The sequence below is a fragment of the Pelobates fuscus genome, chromosome 4 (genome assembly GCF_036172605.1).
Source record: "Pelobates fuscus isolate aPelFus1 chromosome 4, aPelFus1.pri, whole genome shotgun sequence".
Lineage (NCBI taxonomy): Eukaryota > Metazoa > Chordata > Amphibia > Anura > Pelobatidae > Pelobates > Pelobates fuscus.
Window position 1 is genome coordinate 6230650 of NC_086320.1, and position 21383 is coordinate 6252032.

At 47.4% G+C, this 21383-nt stretch overlaps 1 protein-coding gene across 1 annotated transcript in view; it reads left to right on the forward strand.

Annotated features, from left to right (window-relative positions):
* Nucleotides 1-1360: 1360 nt before the first annotated feature.
* PLEC (plectin) overlaps nt 1361-21383 on the forward strand; it is a 556052-nt gene continuing 536029 nt past the window's right edge. Inside the window, exon 1 of the mRNA XM_063450946.1 lies at nt 1361-1409. The gene's annotated coding sequence lies outside the window, so the exon portion shown is untranslated. The remainder of the gene's footprint in view (nt 1410-21383) is intronic.

The window sequence follows — 21383 nt, forward strand, 5'->3', positions numbered from 1 at the left end:
AGGGCCCCTTCCCTCAGGCTGTCTCCCTCTGTGTGAGGGCCCCTTCCCTCAGGCTGTCTCCCTCTGTGTGAAGGCCTCTTCCCTCAGGCTGTCTCCCTCTGTGTGAAGGCCCCTTCCCTCAGGCTGTCTCCCTCTGTGTGAAGGTCTCTTCCCTCAGGCTGTCTCCCTCTGTGTGAAGGTCTCTTCCCTCAGGCTGTCTCCCTCTGTGTGAAGGCCTCTTCCCTCAGGCTGTCTCCCTCTGTGTGAAGGCCTCTTCCCTCAGGCTGTCTCCCTCTGTGTGAAGGCCCCTTCCCTCAGGCTGTCTCCCTCTGTGTGAAGGCCTCTTCCCTCAGGCTGTCTCCCTCTGTGTGAAGGCCCCTTCCCTCAGGCTGTCTCCCTCTGTGTGAAGGCCTCTTCCCTCAGGCTGTCTCCCTCTGTGTGAAGGCCTCTTCCCTCAGGCTGTCTCCCTCTGTGTGAAGGCCCCTTCCCTCAGGCTGTCTCCCTCTGTGTGAAGGCCTCTTCCCTCAGGCTGTCTCCCTCTGTGTGAAGGCCTCTTCCCTCAGGCTGTCTCCCTCTGTGTGAAGGCCTCTTCCCTCAGGCTGTCTCCCTCTGTGTGAAGGCCCCTTCCCTCAGGCTGTCTCCCTCTGTGTGAAGGCCTCTTCCCTCAGGCTGTCTCCCTCTGTGTGAAGGCCTCTTCCCTCAGGCTGTCTCCCTCTGTGTGAAGGCCCCTTCCCTCAGGCTGTCTCCCTCTGTGTGAAGGTCCCTTCCCTCAGGCTGTCTCCCTCTGTGTGAAGGCCTCTTCCCTCAGGCTGTCTCCCTCTGTGTGAAGGCCTCTTCCCTCAGGCTGTCTCCCTCTGTGTGAAGGCCTCTTCCCTCAGGCTGTCTCCCTCTGTGTGAAGGTCCCTTCCCTCAGGCTGTCTCCCTCTGTGTGAAGGTCTCTTCCCTCAGGCTGTCTCCCTCTGTGTGAAGGCCTCTTCCCTCAGGCTGTCTCCCTCTGTGTGAAGGCCTCTTCCCTCAGGCTGTCTCCCTCTGTGTGAAGGTCTCTTCCCTCAGGCTGTCTCCCTCTGTGTGAAGGTCTCTTCCCTCAGGCTGTCTCCCTCTGTGTGAAGGTCTCTTCCCTCAGGTACTCTCTCTTTATGTGAAGGACAATGTGAGGTTCTTTTCCCACAGTCTCTCTCTCTGCATCTCTCTCCCTCCATGTGAATGTCTCTCTCTCCAGGTGAATGTCTCTCTGTCTGTCTCTCTCCCCCCTGTCTCTGAGTGACTGCAGGATCTGCATACATGGGAGTGTTAGACTGCCCTATCTAGGAGTGTCTGCAGCCACCCTCCTCCCTGCCTCTCAGCTCCCCTCCTCCTCCTCCTTCTCCCCAGTGTTTGCAGCCCTTCGCAGAGATGGATTTCCTGCAGGGATCTTGGATGCTGATGCTGCGGTGAGGACACTGGGACAGGGGGCACTGTCACTGCTAGGATCAGGCTGGCAGAGGCAAGGTGGGCATAGTGCTGGGCTACTGACTGGGGAGGGAGCAGCAATGACTGCAGAGGCTGGCAGCTACAAGGTGACAGAGACAGTATGTTCTCAGGGGATGGCGGCTCCACACACGGTGCTTGGCAGGTACAGGGAGGGTGACATGGGCTGAGAGGGGTAACAGGGGAGGGTGACATGCTGACAGGGGGTGACATGGGCTGAGAGGGGTAATAGGGGAGGGTGACATGCTGACAGGGGGTGACATGGGCTGAGAGGGGTAACAGGGGAGGGTGACATGCTGACAGGGGGTGACATGGGCTGAGAGGGGTAACAGGGGAGGGTGACATGCTGACAGGGGGTGACATGGGCTGAGAGGGATAACAGGGGAGGGTGACATGCTGACAGGGGGTGACATGGGCTGAGACGGGTAACAGGGGAGGGTGACATGCTGACAGGGGGTGACATGGGCTGAGAGGGGTAACAGGGGAGGGTGACATGCTGACAGGGGGTGACATGGGCTGAGAGGGATAACAGGGGAGGGTGACATGCTGACAGGGGGTGACATGGGCTGAGACGGGTAACAGGGGAGGGTGACATGCTGACAGGGGGTGACATGGGCTGAGAGGGGTAACAGGGGAGGGTGACATGCTGACAGGGGGTGACATGGGCTGAGACGGGTAACAGGGGAGGGTGACATGCTGACAGGGGGTGACATGGGCTGAGAGGGGTGACATGGGGAGGATGACATGGGCTGAGAGGGGTAACAGGGGAGGGCGACATGCTGACTGGGGGTGACATGAGCTGAGAGGATGACATGGGCTCAGAGGGGTAACAGGGGAGGGCGACATGCTGACAGGGGTGACATGGACTGAGAGAGGCAACAGGGGAGGGTGACATGGGGGGCAACGGGAGGGTGACATGCTGACGGGGGTGACATGGACTGAGAGGGGTAACGGGAGGGTGACATGGGCTGAGAGGGGTAACAGGGGAGGGTGACATGGACTGAGAGGGATAACAGGGGAGGGTGACATAGACTGAGAGGGATAACAGGGGAGGGTGACATGCTGATAGGGGGTGACATGGGCTGAGAGGGGTGACAGGGGAGGGTGACATGCTGATAGGGGGTGACATGGGCTGAGAGGGGTGACAGGGGAGGGTGACATGCTGACATAGGCTGAGAGGGGTGACAGGGGAGGGTGACATGAGCTGCGAGGGGTGACATGAGCTGAGAGGGAAGGGTGACATGAACTGAGAGGGGTGACAGTGACATTGGCTGACAGGGAAGGGTGACAGTGACAGTGGAGGGTGACATGGGCTGACAGGGAAGGGTGACATGAACTGAAAGGGGTGACAGTGACAGGGGAGGGTGACATGGGCTGACAGGGAAGGGTGAAATGAACTGAGAGGCCTGACAGTGACAGGGGAGGGTGAAATGAACTGAGAGGGGTGACAGTCACAGGGGAGGGTGACATGAACTAAGAGTGGTGACAGTGACAGGGAAGGGTGACATGAACTGAGAGGGGTGACAGTGACAGGGAAGGGTGACATGTACTTTTGAGAGGGCTGGAACAGACGCTGTGTTAGTTACAGGGGAGGGTGATATTCAACAGTTCCTGATATTCCACCTTCTGATGCTGTTAATGGTGTTGGTTAAATATCAGCAAGGCCTATGGGCAACCCCTATATGTGGAAGATTTTGCTATTGCTATAGTCAGTTTTCAGTCTCTATAGAAAGTATGCAGTGTATTGTGCCTATATTAAATCAAGTGGTGCATATCTCCTCAGTTCAAATGTTGGATACAGACAGTGACAGAGTACCCCTCTATAATATGTACAGACAGTGACAGAGTACCCCTCTATACTATGTACAGACAGACACAGAGACAGAGAGAGAGAGAGAGTGTACTCATCTATACTATGTACAGACAGACAGACAGAGAGAGAGAATGTACACCTCTATACTATGTACAGACAGAGAGAGAGTACTCTATCTATACTATGTACAGACAGTGACAGAGTACTCTATCTATACTATGTACAGACAGTGACAGAGTACTCCATCTATACTATGTACAGACAGTGACAGAGTACTCTATCTATACTATGTACAGACAGTGACAGAGTACTCTATCTATACTATGTACAGACAGTGACAGAGTACTCTATCTATACTATGTACAGACAGTGACAGAGTACTCTATCTATACTATGTACAGACAGTGACAGAGTACTCTATCTATACTATGTACAGACAGTGACAGAGTACTCTATCTATACTATGTACAGACAGTGACAGAGTACTCTATCTATACTATGTACAGACAGTGACAGAGTACTCTATCTATACTATGTACAGACAGTGACAGAGTACTCCATCTATACTATGTACAGACAGTGGCAGAGTACTCTATCTATACTATGTACAGACAGTGACAGAGTACTCTATCTATACTATGTACAGACAGTGGCAGAGTACTCTATCTATACTATGTACAGACAGTGACAGAGTACTCTATCTATACTATGTACAGACAGTGACAGAGTACTCTATCTATACTATGTACAGACAGTGACAGAGTACTCCATCTATACTATGTACAGACAGTGGCAGAGTACTCTATCTATACTATGTACAGACAGTGACAGAGTACTCTATCTATACTATGTACAGACAGTGACAGAGTACTCCATCTATACTATGTACAGACAGTGACAGAGTACTCCATCTATACTATGTACAGACAGTGACAGAGTACTCCATCTATACTATGTACAGACAGTGGCAGAGTACTCTATCTATACTATGTACAGACAGTGACAGAGTACTCCATCTATACTATGTACAGACAGTGACAGAGTACTCCATCTATACTATGTACAGACAGTGGCAGAGTACTCCATCTATACTATGTACAGACAGTGACAGAGTACTCCATCTATACTATGTACAGACAGTGGCAGAGTACTCTATCTATACTATGTACAGACAGTGACAGAGTACTCTATCTATACTATGTACAGACAGTGACAGAGTACTCTATCTATACTATGTACAGACAGTGACAGAGTACTCCATCTATACTATGTACAGACAGTGACAGAGTACTCCATCTATACTATGTACAGACAGTGACAGAGTACTCCATCTATACTATGTACAGACAGTGGCAGAGTACTCTATCTATACTATGTACAGACAGTGACAGAGTACTCCATCTATACTATGTACAGACAGTGGCAGAGTACTCCATCTATACTATGTACAGACAGTGACAGAGTACTCCATCTATACTATGTACAGACAGTGGCAGAGTACTCTATCTATACTATGTACAGACAGTGACAGAGTACTCTATCTATACTATGTACAGACAGTGACAGAGTACTCTATCTATACTATGTACAGACAGTGACAGAGTACTCCATCTATACTATGTACAGACAGTGGCAGCCGTATAGTAGCTGTATGACCTGTATTAGCTGGCAATACAGACTGCACATGTTAGTTTTATATTTTAAGCTTTTATTTTATGCTATACTTTTTATTTTGTTGTTTTAATTTGTGGCCAAACATGGGTCTTAATTTAATGGATTTGATCATGTTTTTAATATATATTAAAATATTTTTGAAAAAAATAAATTATTTAAAAAATTGTCCTAAAATATTAAAAGATTTCAAAAATGTACCTACAAATATTAAATTGAGGCCACAGATTAAAATAATATATTTAATACATATAGAATTACAATTATTCATACAACACCAACTTATTCCCCAGCGCTGTACAATAGGTAAACATGACAGACGTTCAATTGTAACAAAGCACGTTTGTACCTGCTAACAGGGCGATCAGGGACAGCTGCCCTCAAGATTTAATAGGACTTTTTATAGAGAACCTCCTAGGTTTAGTTACTAGGAAAGTCTTGGTAAACCAGAAGATAAAAGCTGCCTGTTAGAGCTGAGGTGCTTATTAGTTAGAAGTCTCACAGCTTTTATTTCTTTTGATGATAGCGTTTGTACAAATATCTGTTTGACAGCAACCGGCTGAAAGGGAAAGTGGCAGTAACTTTGATCTTTAAGTTAAAGTGGAATTTACACAAAGCACGGTGAGTTTCGTGGAGCTCTGAGATACAGACAGTGCACTGCACGTTGCCTCGAGGTTTAATGTTGTGGAGCACTGTGATACTCTCATATATACTGTAAATTGTATCACTCTGAAACTCAGTGATATATGTGAGTTATGCTGCTTTGGAGCTCAGTGATGTATCCATACACACTAAACATTAATGTAATTTTCTCTGCGGTGGAGCTCTGTGATATATCCAATCACACTGCACAATACATTGGATATATCACAGAGCTCCACACTACTAAAACGCAATCACACTGCACAGTACATTGCATTTTAGTACTGTGGAGCTCTGTGATATATCCAATCACACTGTACAGTACATTGCGTTTTAGTACAGTGGAGCTCTGTGATATATCCAATCACACTGCACAGTACATTGCATTTTAGTACTGTGGATCTCTGCGATATATCCATACAAACTGCACAGTACATTGCGTTTTAGTACTGTGGAGCTCAGTGATGTATCCAATCACACTGCACAGTACATTGCACTAAACATTAATGTAATTTTCTCTGCGGTGGCGCTCTGTGATATATCCAGTCACACTGCACAATACAATACATTGCGTTTTAGTACTGTGGAGCTCTGTGATGTATCCAATCACACTGCACAGTACATTGCATTTTAGTACTGTGGAGCTCTGTGATATATCCAATCACACTGCACAGTACATTGCGTTTTAGTACTGTGGAGCTCTGTGATATATCCAATCACACTGCACAGTACATTGCGTTTTAGTACTGTGGAGCTCTGTGATATATCCAATCACACTGCACAGTACATTGCGTTTTAGTACTGTGGAGCTCTGCGAAATATATCCAATCACACTGCACAGTACATTGCATTTTAGTACTGTGGAGCTCTGTGATATATCCAATCACACTGCACAGTACATTGCGTTTTAGTACTGTGGAGCTCTGTGATATATCCAATCACACTGCACAGTACATTGCGTTTTAGTACAGTGGAGCTCTGTGATATATATCCAATCACACTGCACAATACATTGCATTTTAGTACTGTGGAGCTCTGTAACATATCCATAAACACTTCACAATACATTGTGTTTTATTACTGTGGAGCTCTCCGATATATCCAATCACACTGCACAGTACAATGCATTTTAGTACTGTGGAGCTCTGTGATATATCCAATCACACTGCACAGTACATTGCGTTTAAGTACTGAGGAGCTCTGTGATATATCCAATCACACTGCACAGTACATTGCGTTTTAGTACTGTGGAGCTCTGTGATATATCCAATCACACTGCACAGTACATTACGTTTTAGTACTGTGGAGCTCTGTGATATATCCAATCACACTGCACAGTACATTGCGTTTTAGTACTGTGGAGCTCTGTGATATATCCAATCACACTGCACAGTACATTGCATTTTAGTACTGTGGAGCTCTGTGATATATCCAATCACACTGCACAGTACATTGCGTTTAAGTACTGAGGAGCTCTGTGATATATCCAATCACACTGCACAGTACATTGCGTTTAAGTACTGTGGAGCTCTGTGATATATCCAATCACACTGCACAGTACATTGCGTTTTAGTACTGTGGAGCTCTGTGATATATCCAATCACTGCACAGTACATTACGTTTTAGTACTGTGGAGCTCTGTGATATATCCAATCACACTGCACAGTACATTGCGTTTTAGTACTGTGGAGCTCTGTGATATATCCATACACACTGCACAGTACATTGCATTTTAGTACTGTGGAGCTCTGTGATATATCCAATCACACTGCACAGTACATTGCGTTTTAGTACTGTGGAGCTCTGTGATATATCCAATCACACTGCACAGTACATTGCGTTTTAGTACTGTGGAGCTCTGTGATATATCCATACACACTGCACAGTACCAATAGTCTAATCAGTGTGGAGCTCTGTGATATATCCATACACACTGCACAGTACCAATAGTCTAATCAGTGTGGAGCTCTGTGATACAGCCATATCTACTGAACATAACTGTGATTTTTACTGCTGTGGAGCTCTGTGATGCACTCATACTCATAGCAAATTGCAAATCTAGGAGATTGATGACATTGTGTAGTGAATATAATATATTAAATGTGACGCACATTTCTTCAGTAACTGCTGTAATGGGCCCGGGGTGTGATGTTAGCTAAAATTGCTCCTTCCCTTTATACACTTTGTATAATCAGTATATTTACACAATGTTCTCGCCACCCCTCCCCCACTGATAGAGAGATTTAAGCCTAAATGAGAGTAAATTAGCATTAAACCCTAACTAGTGTCATTTTGCTGGTGACCCCTGACCCCTGTGATTATCATCTCCTAAGTACAGTCTCAGTGTACAATACACTATCTAGGACAGTCGGGACACCGGGACTCATGTTTTCTCCATACAAGGTTTGACTGTACTATTTGTAATGAATAATAATTATACACATTGCCATTTCCCCCATACAAGGTTTAACTGTACTATTTGTAATGAATAATAATTATGCACATTGCCATTTTCCCCATACAAGGTTTGACTGTACTATTTGTAATGAATAATAATTATGCACATTGCCATTTCCCCCATACAAGGTTTAACTGTACTGGTTACAGTGTGCAGGGTAGGGGTGCCCAAAAGGTAGATCCCCAGATGGTGTAGAACTACAACTCCCATGGTGCTTTGCATGGAAGCTGGGGTTTTAAAATGACTGGGATTTACGTTTTGGGCACCCCTGGTGTAATTTTTGGCTGTACTGGTTTCCGGTGTGTATGATTTAGCTGTACCAGTTACAGTGTGTGAGGTTTAGCAGTGATGGTTACAGTGTATGAGGTTTGGCAGTGATGGTTACAGTGTGTGAGGTTTGGCAGTGATGGTTACAGTGTGTGAGGTTTAGCAGTGATGGTTACCGTGTGGGATGTTTAGGAGTGATGGTTACAGTGTGTGAGGTTTGGCAGTGATGGTTACAGTGTATGAGGTTTGGCAGTGATGGTTACAGTGTGGGATGTTTAGGAGTGATGGTTACAGTGTGTGAGGTTTGGCAGTGATGGTTACAGTGTATGAGGTTTGGCAGTGATGGTTACAGTGTATGAGGTTTGGCAGTGATGGTTACAGTGTGTGAGGTTTGGCAGTGATGGTTACAGTGTGTGAGGTTTGGCAGTGATGGTTACAGTGTGTGAGGTTTGGCAGTGATGGTTACAGTGTATGAGGTTTAGCAGTGATGGTTACAGTGTATGAGGTTTAGCAGTGATGGTTACAGTGTATGAGGTTTGGCAGTGATGGTTACAGTGTGTGAGGTTTGGCAGTGATGGTTACAGTGTGTGAGGTTTGGCAGTGATGGTTACAGTGTGTGAGGTTTGGCAGTGATGGTTACAGTGTATGAGGTTTAGCAGTGATGGTTACAGTGTATGAGGTTTAGCAGTGATGGTTACAGTGTGTGAGATTTGACAGTGATGGTTACAGTGTATGAGGTTTGGCAGTGATGGTTACAGTGTGTGAGGTTTGGCAGTGATGGTTACAGTGTGTGAGGTTTAGCAGTGATGGTTACCGTGTGGGATGTTTAGGAGTGATGGTTACAGTGTGTGAGGTTTGGCAGTGATGGTTACAGTGTGTGAGGTTTGGCAGTGATGGTTACAGTGTGTGAGGTTTGGCAGTGATGGTTACAGTGTATGAGGTTTAGCAGTGATGGTTACAGTGTATGAGGTTTGGCAGTGATGGTTACAGTGTGTGAGGTTTGGCAGTGATGGTTACAGTGTGTGAGGTTTGGCAGTGATGGTTACAGTGTGTGAGGTTTGGCAGTGATGGTTACAGTGTATGAGATTTGACAGTGATGGTTACAGTGTATGAGGTTTGGCAGTGATGGTTACAGTGTATGAGGTTTGGCAGTGATGGTTACAGTGTGTAATGTTTGACAGTGATGGTTACAGTGTGTGAGGTTTGGCAGTGATGGTTACAGTGTGTGAGGTTTGGCAGTGATGGTTACAGTGTATAATGTTTGGCAGTGATGGTTACAGTGTGTGAGGTTTGGCAGTGATTGTTACAGTGTGGGATGTTTAGGAGTGATGGTTACAGTGTACGAGGTTTGGCAGTGATGGTTACAGTGTGTGAGGTTTGGTAGTGATGGTTACAGTGTGTGAGGTTTAGCAGTGATGGTTACAGTGTGTGAGGTTTGGCAGTGATGGTTACAGTGTGTGAGGTTTGGCAGTGATGGTTACAGTGTGTGAGGTTTGGCAGTGATGGTTACAGTGTGTGAGGTTTGGCAGTGATGGTTACAGTGTGTGAGGTTTGGCAGTGATGGTTACAGTGTGTGAGGTTTGGCAGTGATGGTTACAGTGTATAAAGTTTGACAGTGATGGTTACAGTGTGTGAGGTTTTGCAGTGATGGTTACAGTGTGTGAGGTTTAGCAGCGATGGTTACAGTGTGTGAGGTTTGGCAGTGATGGTTACAGTGTGTGAGGTTTGGCAGTGATGGTTACAGTGTGTGAGGTTTAGCAGCGATGGTTACAGTGTGTGAGGTTTGGCAGTGATGGTTACAGTGTGTGAGGTTTGGCAGTGATGGTTACAGTGTGTGAGGTTTAGCAGTGATGGTTACAGTTTATGAGGTTTGGCAGTGATGGTTACAGTGTGTGAGGTTTGACAGAGATGGTTACAGTGTATGAGGTTTGGCAGTGATGGTTACAGTGTGGGATGTTTGGCAGTGATGGTTACAGTGTGGGATGTTTGGCAGTGATGGTTACAGTGTGAGATGTTTGGCAGTGATGGTTACAGTGTATGAGGTTTGGCAGTGATGGTTACAGTGTATGAGGTTTGGCAGTGATGGTTACAGTGTGGGATGTTTGGCAGTGATGGTTACAGTGTGGGATGTTTGGCAGTGATGGTTACAGTGTATGAGGTTTGGCAGTGATGGTTACAGTGTGTGAGGTTTGGCAGTGATGGTTACAGTGTGGGATGTTTGGCAGTGATGGTTACAGTGTATGAGGTTTGGCAGTGATGGTTACAGTGTATGAGGTTTGGCTGTGATGGTTACAGTGTATAATGTTTGACAGTTACAGTGTATGTTTAGCAGTGATGGTTACAGTGTATAATGTTTGACAGTTACAGTGTACAATGTTTGATGGTTACAGTGTATGAGGTTTAGCAGTGATGGTTACAGTGTGGGATGTTTAGTAGTGATGGTAACAGTGTGTGAGTGTAACGGATCGCCTGGCACCCCGACTTGGTACCTCCGTTAATGGATGCTCCTAGCGATTCCTGAGGACTCCAAGCACTCTGGCAGACACCACAATCACCGAATCAAAGAAGCATATGAATCCTCTCTAGCATATGAATGCTGTAGACCGTTGAATAGGAACCATACGAATAGGCTTACACTCCTAGCAGTCAACTGGAACAGCATGCAATAAATCCTTCCCCCAATAATGAGACGACACTTCACTTTGAGGGTAAAACAGGAACTCTGGACTGGCACATCCAGCCTGGCTTTTATTACAAGTGTTGAGAATACAGGACCGCCCACCGGGAGGGACAAAATAACCAATAGCATAATGGTTACAACCCCCAGGTTCCCTCCCCTCAGATAACCAGTTAACATAATTATTACAGCCAGGGAAAATACAGTTTTTATACATGTGCTATAACTTTAAAACCATACATCTAATATTCATAACAATTACATATTTGGAATCAGCACACTTTAAACATAAACCCTTCCAAAAATCAGGCAAATCCCTCCAGTGGATCAAAAGTTAGCTGGAGGTCCCTTTATGACCGACCGCAAGCACATTTTCCTGCCCAAAACAGTTCCATAGATTTGGGCTGTGCGGTCGGTCAATTTCATGCAGAAAAACGACTAAGTCTCATTTCGAACTGGACTTAGTCTCTGGAGCTGCAAGTTCAGTATGGAAGAAGGTAAGGGTCAGCGGTGTTCGGTAAAATGTGTAGTCGATTTTAGTTCCACAGAATCTTTAGCATACACCGCTGACCGCATTCGACTGAACAAAGATGGCCGCCGCCACGTGCAATTAACCTGCAGTAACCTCACAGCCTGGGAGGTAAATTGCCTGCACACGTTAACTTCTGGGTGGTCCGCCTGTGTGGTACTTGGTTCAGTAAGCCCTATTTACTGAACCAAGTGGGAGAAAGCCAGGAACAAGTTATTTTACAGGTCTGGGGACATAGTCTTAAAGGGACATTGTTCACCAAAGTTACAAGATGTCCCCAGACGGTTCTTAAAGGGCCATACACACCCAATAAAAGTCCATTCCTCTTCAGGGGCCATAGTCTTAAAGGGTATTGTTACCCGAAGTCTCAATATGTCCCCAGACAGTTCTTAAAGGGCCAGCAGCAGTACAATAAAATACCATTCACTGTACTTAAAGGGCAAGCAGTCGCACAATAAAATACAATATGCCCCAAATAATCCAGGGGCCATAGTCAGCAGGTAGGAGGTGGGCAAACAGGCTTCTCCAGGGCCCAGTGGCGAGGTTGGTTTCGCCACATTTCTCCCCTTTTCCAAAAAGACTAACAGGGTATCTGACCTCCTGCCGGTCAGTGCCCTTGTTAGTCCAGCAGCCCACCCACAAGACAGAAACAGCAGTACAGCCCACCCACAATAAACGGTTACTACACCTGGGTAAGGGAGAATCTTGTCCATGTCCAGGTGCCTTACCACGGCTGTGTGGGGGACTGGTAGGCTGTTTTGGTGGGTTGCTGAGTGGGCAGAGCCCAGCGGTACTCTGCCCTGGTGCCAGGACTACCCCGGGAGTAGTCTGGTTGGAGCCTGGTTGCTGGAGATCGACTGTCTCCCCTTTAGATGCACAGCTCTGCTGCCGGAGGGGGAGACCGACTGTCTCCCCTTTGGATACATAACTCCGCTGTTGGAGGGGGAGACCGACTGTCTCCCCTTTGGCTAAGCAGCCTTGTTGCTGGGGGACAGGATTGACTGTCCTTACACCCTGTGCTGTAGGTGCAGAGACCACGGTCCCATCTGCACAGTTGTGGGGCTTACAGTCTCCCCCTGGTACATTAAGCTGCCGCTGGGGAGAGGTGGTAACCAGCTCCTCTCCCATTAGAATACTCTGCCGCTGAGGAATGGAGACTGGGCTCTCTACTCCCTGTACATTAATGATCCGATGCTGGGGAGAGGTGGTAACAATCTCCTCTCCCATACATACTTCCAGTCTCTGCGGTGGGAGACCGACAGTATCTCCTCCCAACACAGAGTCCTGCTGTTGGGGAAAGGAAGCTGGGCTCTCTATTCCCTGCTGGATACTCTGCCGCTGGGGAATGGAGACTGGGCTCCCAATTCCCAACAAATCACACTGCCGCTGGGGAGGGAGGACGGCCCCTTCAGCTCCCTGTAACTTGGGCGCAGAGACCACGGTCCCACCTGTGCTGGTGTGGGGCTTACTGTCTCCCCTTGGTGTGCTGCGCTGCCGCTGGGGAGAGGGAATAACAAACTCCTCTCCCTTACACACCTTCAGCCGCTGGGGAGAGGAGATAACAGGCTCCTCTCCCTGAACCGTAGACTGCCGCTGGGGAGCAAGAACGGCACCTTCAGCTCCCTGTAACGCACACTGCCGCTGGGGATCTGGGCCGACTGCCCAGCATCCCTGTAGGGCCGGTAGAGAGACCGCAGTCCCATCTCCACCTGCCATCTGTGGGTCTTCCCAGGACCAATCCGTGAGGCCCCTCAAAATTTGTGAGTAAGGGCCACCTGCTTCCCCACCTGACAACTCTGGCTGCTGCTGGGGATCTGGGCCAGCTGCCCAGCATCCCGGTGGGCCCGGTGGAGAGACCTTGGTCCCATCTCTACCTGCCTGTTGTGGTTCCTCACAGGACCAGTCTATGAGGACCCCCACTTCGGGTTCCTCCCGCCGCCTCAGGGAAAAACGGCTAACCTCCTCGGATGCAACCTCTACTCGGCTGCTGTAACGCTCCTGCTGCTGAGCATACTTCCTCTCTTTTGCCAACCGGAATTCTCGGTCCAGCCTTGTGTTTCGCTCGGCCATGACCTGGTTCCAGATCACCCGGCGTGTCTCCATGGGTATATCATCCCCATACTCGGCCACTCGCTGCCTCACCTCGGCCAGCCAATCATCTCCAGAGCCAGAACCTTCCATACTTGTCTGCTCCCAGGGGCGCTGCACGACTGCTAGCGTTGCCCTCAATTTGTAAATCCAACCAGTGTCTCTGAGCTGCTTTACCTCACACTAGGACGCCATCCCACCACTGCCACCAATGTAATGGATCGCCTGGAACCCCGACTTGGTACCTCCGTTAATGGATGCTCCTAGCGATTCCTGAGGACTCCAAGCACTCTGGCAGACACCACAATCACCGAATCAGAGAAGCATATGAATCCTCTCTAGCATATGAATGCTGTAGACCGTTGAATAGGAACCATACGAATAGGCTTACACTCCTAGCAGTCAACTGGAACAGCATGCAATAAATCCTTCCCCCAATAATGAGACGACACTTCACTTTGAGGGTAAAACAGGAACTCTGGACTGGCACATCCAGCCTGGCTTTTATTACAAGTGTTGAGAATACAGGACCGCCCACAGGGAGGGACAAAATAACCAATAGCATAATGGTTACAACCCCCAGGTTCCCTCCCCTCAGATAACCAGTTAACATAATTATTACAGCCAGGGAAAATACAGTTTTTATACATGTGCTATAACTTTAAAACCATACATCTAATATCCATAACAATTACATATTTGGAATCAGCACACTTTAAACATAAACCCTTCCAAAAATCAGGCAAATCCCTCCAGTGGATCAAAAGTTAGCTGGAGGTCCCTTTATGACCGACCGCAAGCACATTTTCCTGCCCAAAACAGTTCCATAGATTTGGGCTGTGCGGTCGGTCAATTTCATGCAGAAAAACGACTAAGTCTCATTTCGAACTGGACTTAGTCTCTGGAGCTGCAAGTTCCGTATGGGAGAAGGTAAGGGTCAGCGGTGTTCGGTAAAATGTGTAGCCGATTTTAGTTCCACAGAATCTTTAGCATACACCGCTGACCGCATTCGACTGAACAAAGATGGCCGCCGCCACGTGCAATTAACCTGCAGTAACCTCACAGCCTGGGAGGTAAATTGCCTGCACACGTTAACTTCTGGGTGGTCCGCCTGTGTGGTACTTGGTTCAGTAAGCCCTATTTACTGAACCAAGTGGGAGAAAGCCAGGAACAAGTTATTTTACAGGTCTGGGGACATAGTCTTAAAGGGGCATTGTTCACCAAAGTTACAAGATGTCCCCAGACGGTTCTTAAAGGGCCATACACACCCAATAAAAGTCCATTCCTCTTCAGGGGCCATAGTCTTAAAGGGTATTGTTACCCGAAGTCTCAATATGTCCCCAGACAGTTCTTAAAGGGCCAGCAGCAGTACAATAAAATACCATTCACTGTACTTAAAGGGCCAGCAGTCGCACAATAAAATACAATATGCCCCAAATAATCCAGGGGCCATAGTCAGCAGGTAGGAGGCGGGCAAACAGGCTTCTCCAGGGCCCAGTGGCGAGGTTGGTTTCGCCACAGTGAGGTTTGGCAGTGATGGTTACAGTGTGTGAGGTTTGACAGTGATGGTTACAGTGTATAATGTTTGACAGTGATGGTTACAGTGTGTGAGGTTTGGCAGTGATGTTACAGTGTATGAGGTTTGCCAGTGATGGTTACAGTGTATGAGGTTTGGCAGTGATGGTTACAGTGTGTGTGGTTTGGCAGTGATGGTTACAGTGTGTGAGGTTTGGCAGTGATGGTTACAGTGTGGGATGTTTAGCAGTGATGGTTAGTGTGTGAGGTTTAGCAGTGATGGTTACAGTGTGTGAGGTTTGGCAGTTATGTTTACAGTGCGTGAGGTTTGGCAGTGATGTTTACAGTGCGTGAGGTTTGGCAGCGATGGTTACAGTGTGTGAGGTTTGGCAGTGATGGTTACAGTGTGTGAGGTTTAGCAGTGATGGTTACAGTGTGTGAGGTTTGGCAGTGATGGTTACAGTGTATAATGTTTGGCAGTGATGGTTACAGTGTTTGAGGTTTGGCAGTGATGGTTACAGTGTGTGAGGTTTGGCAGTGATGGTTACAGTGTGTGAGGTTTGGCAGTGATGGTTACAGTGTGGGATGTTTAGCAGTGATGGTTACAGTGTGGGATGTTTGGCAGTGATGGTTACAGTGTGTGAGGTTTGGCAGTGATGGTTACAGTGTGTGAGGTTTGACAGTGATTGTTACAGTGTGGGATGTTTAGGAGTGATGGTTACAGTGTGGGATGTTTAGCAGTGATGGTTACAGTGTGTGAGGTTTGGCAGTGATGGTTACAGTGTGTGAGGTTTGGCAGTGATGGTTACAGTGTGTGAGGTTTAGCAGTGATGGTTACAGTGTGTGAGGGTTAGCAGTGATGGTTACAGTGTGTGAGGTTTGGCAGTGATGGTTACAGTGTGTGAGGGTTAGCAGTGATGGTTACAGTGTGTGAGGTTTGGCAGTGATGGTTACAGTGTGGGATGTTTAGCAGTGATGGTTACAGTGTGTGAGGTTTGGCAGTGATGGTTACAGTGTGTGAGGTTTGGCAGTGATTGTTACAGTGTGGGATGTTTAGGAGTGATGGTTACAGTGTGGGATGTTTAGCAGTGATGGTTACAGTGTGTGAGGTTTGGCAGTGATGGTTACAGTGTGTGAGGTTTGGCAGTGATGTTTACAGTGTGTGAGGTTTAGCAGTGATGGTTACAGTGTATGAGGTTTAGCAGTGATGGTTACAGTGTGTGAGGTTTGGCAGTGATGGTTACAGTGTGTGAGGGTTAGCAGTGATGGTTACAGTGTGTGAGGGTTAGCAGTGATGGTTACAGTGTATGAGGTTTAGCAGTGATGGTTACAGTGTGTGAGGTTTAGCAGTGATGGTTACAGTGTGTGAGGGTTAGCAGTGATGGTTACAGTGTATGAGGTTTAGCAGTGATGGTTACAGTGTGTGAGGGTTAGCAGTGATGGTTACAGTGTGTGAGGTTTGGCAGTGATGGTTACAGTGTGTGAGGGTTAGCAGTGATGGTTACAGTGTATGAGGTTTAGCAGTGATGGTTACAGTGTGTGAGGTTTGGCAGTGATGGTTACAGTGTGTGAGGGTTAGCAGTGATGGTTACAGTGTATGAGGTTTAGCAGTGATGGTTACAGTGTGTGAGGTTTGGCAGTGATGGTTACAGTGTGTGAGGTTTGGCAGTGATGGTTACAGTGTGGGATGTTTAGCAGTGATGGTTACAGTGTGTGAGGTTTGGCAGTGATGGTTACAGTGTGTGAGGATTAGCAGTGATGGTTACAGTGTATGAGGTTTGGCAGTGATGGTTACAGTGTGTGAGGTTTAGCAGTGATGGTTACAGTGTGTGAGGTTTGGTAGTGATGGTTACAGTGTGTGAGGATTGTTTGTACCAATTATAGTGGGCATTTTACTTTTTAAAGAGGAGCCGCCACTTCCCTAGGATATTTCATATAATATTTACCTATATTATACTGTATCTATATTCAACAAACATGTATTAATGAGAGGTGAAAAAATAAAAAATTAAATGAAAAAAATCCCCATCTATATCTTATAACTCGGTCCTTCCATCTTGGCTCCCTGTCAATCATTGTAATAAGCTCCGCCCTTTACACCTGGCAGTCAGTATAGAGAGAGCCACGTCCATCTTAGCTCCCTGTTAATCATTGTTATAAGCTCCACCCTTTACACCTGGCAGTCAGCATAGAGAGAGCCACCTCCATCTTAGCTCCCTGTCAGTCATTGTTATAAGCTCCGCCCTTTACACCTGGCAGTCAGTATAGAGAGAGCCACGTCCATCTTAGCTCCCTGTCAATCATTGTTATAAGCTCCGCCCTTTACACCTGGCAGTCAGCATAGAGAGAGCCACCTCCATCTTAGCTCCCTGTCAGTCATTGTTATAAGCTCCGCCCTTTACACCTGGCAGTCAGTATAGAGAGAGCCGCCTCCATCTTAGCTCCCTGTCAATCATTGTTATAAGCTCCGCCCTTTACACCTGGCAGTCAGTATAGAGAGAGCCACCTCCATCTTAGCTCCCTGTCAATCATTGTTATAAGCTCCGCCCTTTACATCTGGCAGTCAGTATAGAGAGAGCCACCTCCATCTTAGCTCCCTGTCAATCATTGTTATAAGCTCCGCCCTTTACACCTGGCAGTCAGTATGAGAGAGCCGCCTCCATCTTAGCTCCCTGTCAATCATTGTTATAAGCTCCGCCCTTTACACCCGGCAGTCAGTATAGAGAGAGCCACCTCCATCTTAGCTCCCCGTCAATCATTGTTATAAGCTCCGCCCTTTACATCTGGCAGTCAGTATAGAGAGAGCCACGTCCATCTTAGCTCCCTGTCAATCATTGTTATAAGCTCCGCCCTTTACACCTGGCAGTCAGCATAGAGAGAGCCACCTCCATCTTAGCTCCCTGTCAGTCATTGTTATAAGCTCCGCCCTTTACACCTGGCAGTCAGTATAGAGAGAGCCGCCTCCATCTTAGCTCCCTGTCAATCATTGTTATAAGCTCCGCCCTTTACACCTGGCAGTCAGTATAGAGAGAGCCACCTCCATCTTAGCTCCCTGTCAATCATTGTTATAAGCTCCGCCCTTTACATCTGGCAGTCAGTATAGAGAGAGCCACCTCCATCTTAGCTCCCTGTCAATCATTGTTATAAGCTCCGCCCTTTACACCTGGCAGTCAGCATAGAGAGAGCCACCTCCATCTTAGCTCCCTGTCAGTCATTGTTATAAGCTCCGCCCTTTACACCTGGCACTCAGTATAGAGAGAGCCACCTCCATCTTAGCTCCCTGTCAATCATTGTTATAAGCTCCGCCCTTTACATCTGGCAGTCAGTATAGAGAGAGCCACCTCCATCTTAGCTCCCTGTCAATCATTGTTATAAGCTCCACCCTTTACACCTGGCAGTCAGTATAGAGAGAGCCACGTCCATCTTAGCTCCCTGTCAATCATTGTTATAAGCTCCGCCCTTTACACCTGGCAGTCAGCATAGAGAGAGCCACCTCCATCTTAGCTCCCTGTCAGTCATTGTTATAAGCTCCGCCCTTTACACCTGGCAGTCAGTATAGAGAGAGCCGCCTCCATCTTAGCTCCCTGTTAATCATTGTTATAAGCTCCGCCCTTTACACCCGGCAGTCAGTATAGAGAGAGCCACCTCCATCTTAGCTCCCTGTCAATCATTGTTATAAGCTCCGCCCTTTACATCTGGCAGTCAGTATAGAGAGAGCCACGTCCATCTTAGCTCCCTGTCAATCATTGTTATAAGCTCCGCCCTTTACACCTGGCAGTCAGCATAGAGAGAGCCACCTCCATCTTAGCTCCCTGTCAGTCATTGTTATAAGCTCCGCCCTTTACACCTGGCAGTCAGTATAGAGAGAGCCGCCTCCATCTTAGCTCCCTGTCAATCATTGTTATAAGCTCCGCCCTTTACACCTGGCAGTCAGTATAGAGAGAGCCACCTCCATCTTAGCTCCCTGTCAATCATTGTTATAAGCTCCGCCCTTTACATCTGGCAGTCAGTATAGAGAGAGCCACCTCCATCTTAGCTCCCTGTCAATCATTGTTATAAGCTCCGCCCTTTACACCTGGCAGTCAGCATAGAGAGAGCCACCTCCATCTTAGCTCCCTGTCAGTCATTGTTATAAGCTCCGCCCTTTTCACCTGGCAGTCAGTATAGAGAGAGCCGCCTCCATCTTAGCTCCCTGTCAATCATTGTTATAAGCTCCGCCCTTTACACCTGGCAGTCAGTATAGAGAGAGCCACCTCCATCTTAGCTCCCTGTCAATCATTGTTATAAGCTCCGCCCTTTACATCTGGCAGTCAGTATAGAGAGAGCCACGTCCATCTTAGCTCCCTGTCAATCATTGTTATAAGCTCCGCCCTTTACACCTGGCAGTCAGTATAGAGAGAGCCACCTCCATCTTAGCTCCCTGTCAATCATTGTTATAAGCTCCGCTCTTTACACCTGGCAGTCAGAATAGAGAGAGCCACCTCCATCTTAGCTCCCTGTCAATCATTGTTATAAGCTCCGCCTTTTACATCTGGCAGTCAGTATAGAGAGAGCCACGTCCATCTTAGCTCCCTGTCAATCATTGTTATAAGCTCCGCCCTTTACACCTGGCAGTCAGTATAGAGAGAGCCACCTCCATCTTAGCTCCCTGTCAATCATTGTTATAAGCTCCGCCCTTTACACCTGGCAGTCAGTATAGAGAGAGCCACCTCCATCTTAGGTCCCTGTCAGTCATTGTTATAAGCTCCGCCCTTTACATCTGGCAGTCAGTATAGAGAGATCCACCTCCATCTTAGCTCCCTGTCAATCATTGTTATAAGCTCCGCCCTTTACATCTGGCAGTCAGTATAGAGAGATCCACCTCCATCTTAGCTCCCTGTCAATCATTGTTATAAGCTCCGCCCTTTACACCTGGCAGTCAGTATAGAGAGCCACCTCCATCTTAGCTCCCTGTCAATCATTGTTATAAGTTCCGCCCTTTACACCTGGCAGTCAGTATAGAGAGATCCACCTCCATCTTAGTTCCCATTCAATCATTGTTATAAGCTCCGCCCTTTACACCTGGCAGTCAGTATAGAGAGAGCCACCTCCATCTTAGCTCCCTGTCAATCATTGTTATAAGTTCCGCCCTTTACACCTGGCAGTCAGTATAGAGAGATCCACCTCCATCTTAGCTCCCTGTCAATCATTGTTATAAGCTCCGCCCTTTACACCCGGCAGTCAGTATAGAGAGAGCCGCCTCCATCTTAGGTCCCTGTCAGTCATTGTTATAAGCTCCGCCCTTTACATCTGGCAGTCAGTATAGAGAGAGCCGCCTCCATCTTAGCTCCCTGTCAATCATTGTTATAAGCTCCGCCCTTTACACCTGGCAGTCAGTATAGAGAGAGCCACCTCCATCTTAGCTCCCTGTCAATCATTGTTATAAGCTCCGCCCTTTACATCTGGCAGTCAGTATAGAGAGAGCCACCTCCATCTTAGCTCCCTGTCAATCATTGTTATAAGCTCCACCCTTTACACCGGGCAGTCAGCAGAGAGAGAGCCACCTCCATCTTAGCTCCCTGTCAGTCATTGTTATAAGCTCCGCCCTTTACACCTGGCAGTCAGTATAGAGAGAGCCGCCTCCATCTTAGCTCCCTGTCAATCATTGTTATAAGCTCCGCCCTTTACACCTGGCAGTCAGTATAGAGAGAGCCACCTCCATCTTAGCTCCCTGTCAATCATTGTTATAAGCTCCGCCCTTTACATCTGGCAGTCAGTATAGAGAGAGCCACGTCCATCTTAGCTCCCTGTCAATCATTGTTATAAGCTCCGCCCTTTACACCTGGCAGTCAGTATAGAGAGAGCCACCTCCATCTTAGCTCCCTGTCAATCATTGTTATAAGCTCCGCTCTTTACACCTGGCAGTCAGAATAGAGAGAGCCACCTCCATCTTAGCTCCCTGTCAATCATTGCTATAAGCTCCGCCTTTTACATCTGGCAGTCAGTATAGAGAGAGCCACGTCCATCTTAGCTCCCTGTCAATCATTTTTATAAGCTCCGCCCTTTACACCTGGCAGTCAGTATAGAGAGAGCCGCCTCCATCTTAGCTCCCTGTCAATCATTGTTATAAGCTCCGCCCTTTACACCTGGCAGTCAGTATAGAGAGAGCCACCTCCATCTTAGCTCCCTGTCAATCATTGTTATAAGCTCTGCCCTTTACACCTGGCAGTCAGTATAGAGAGAGCCACCTCCATCTTAGGTCCCTGTCAGTCATTGTTATAAGCTCCGCCCTTTACAT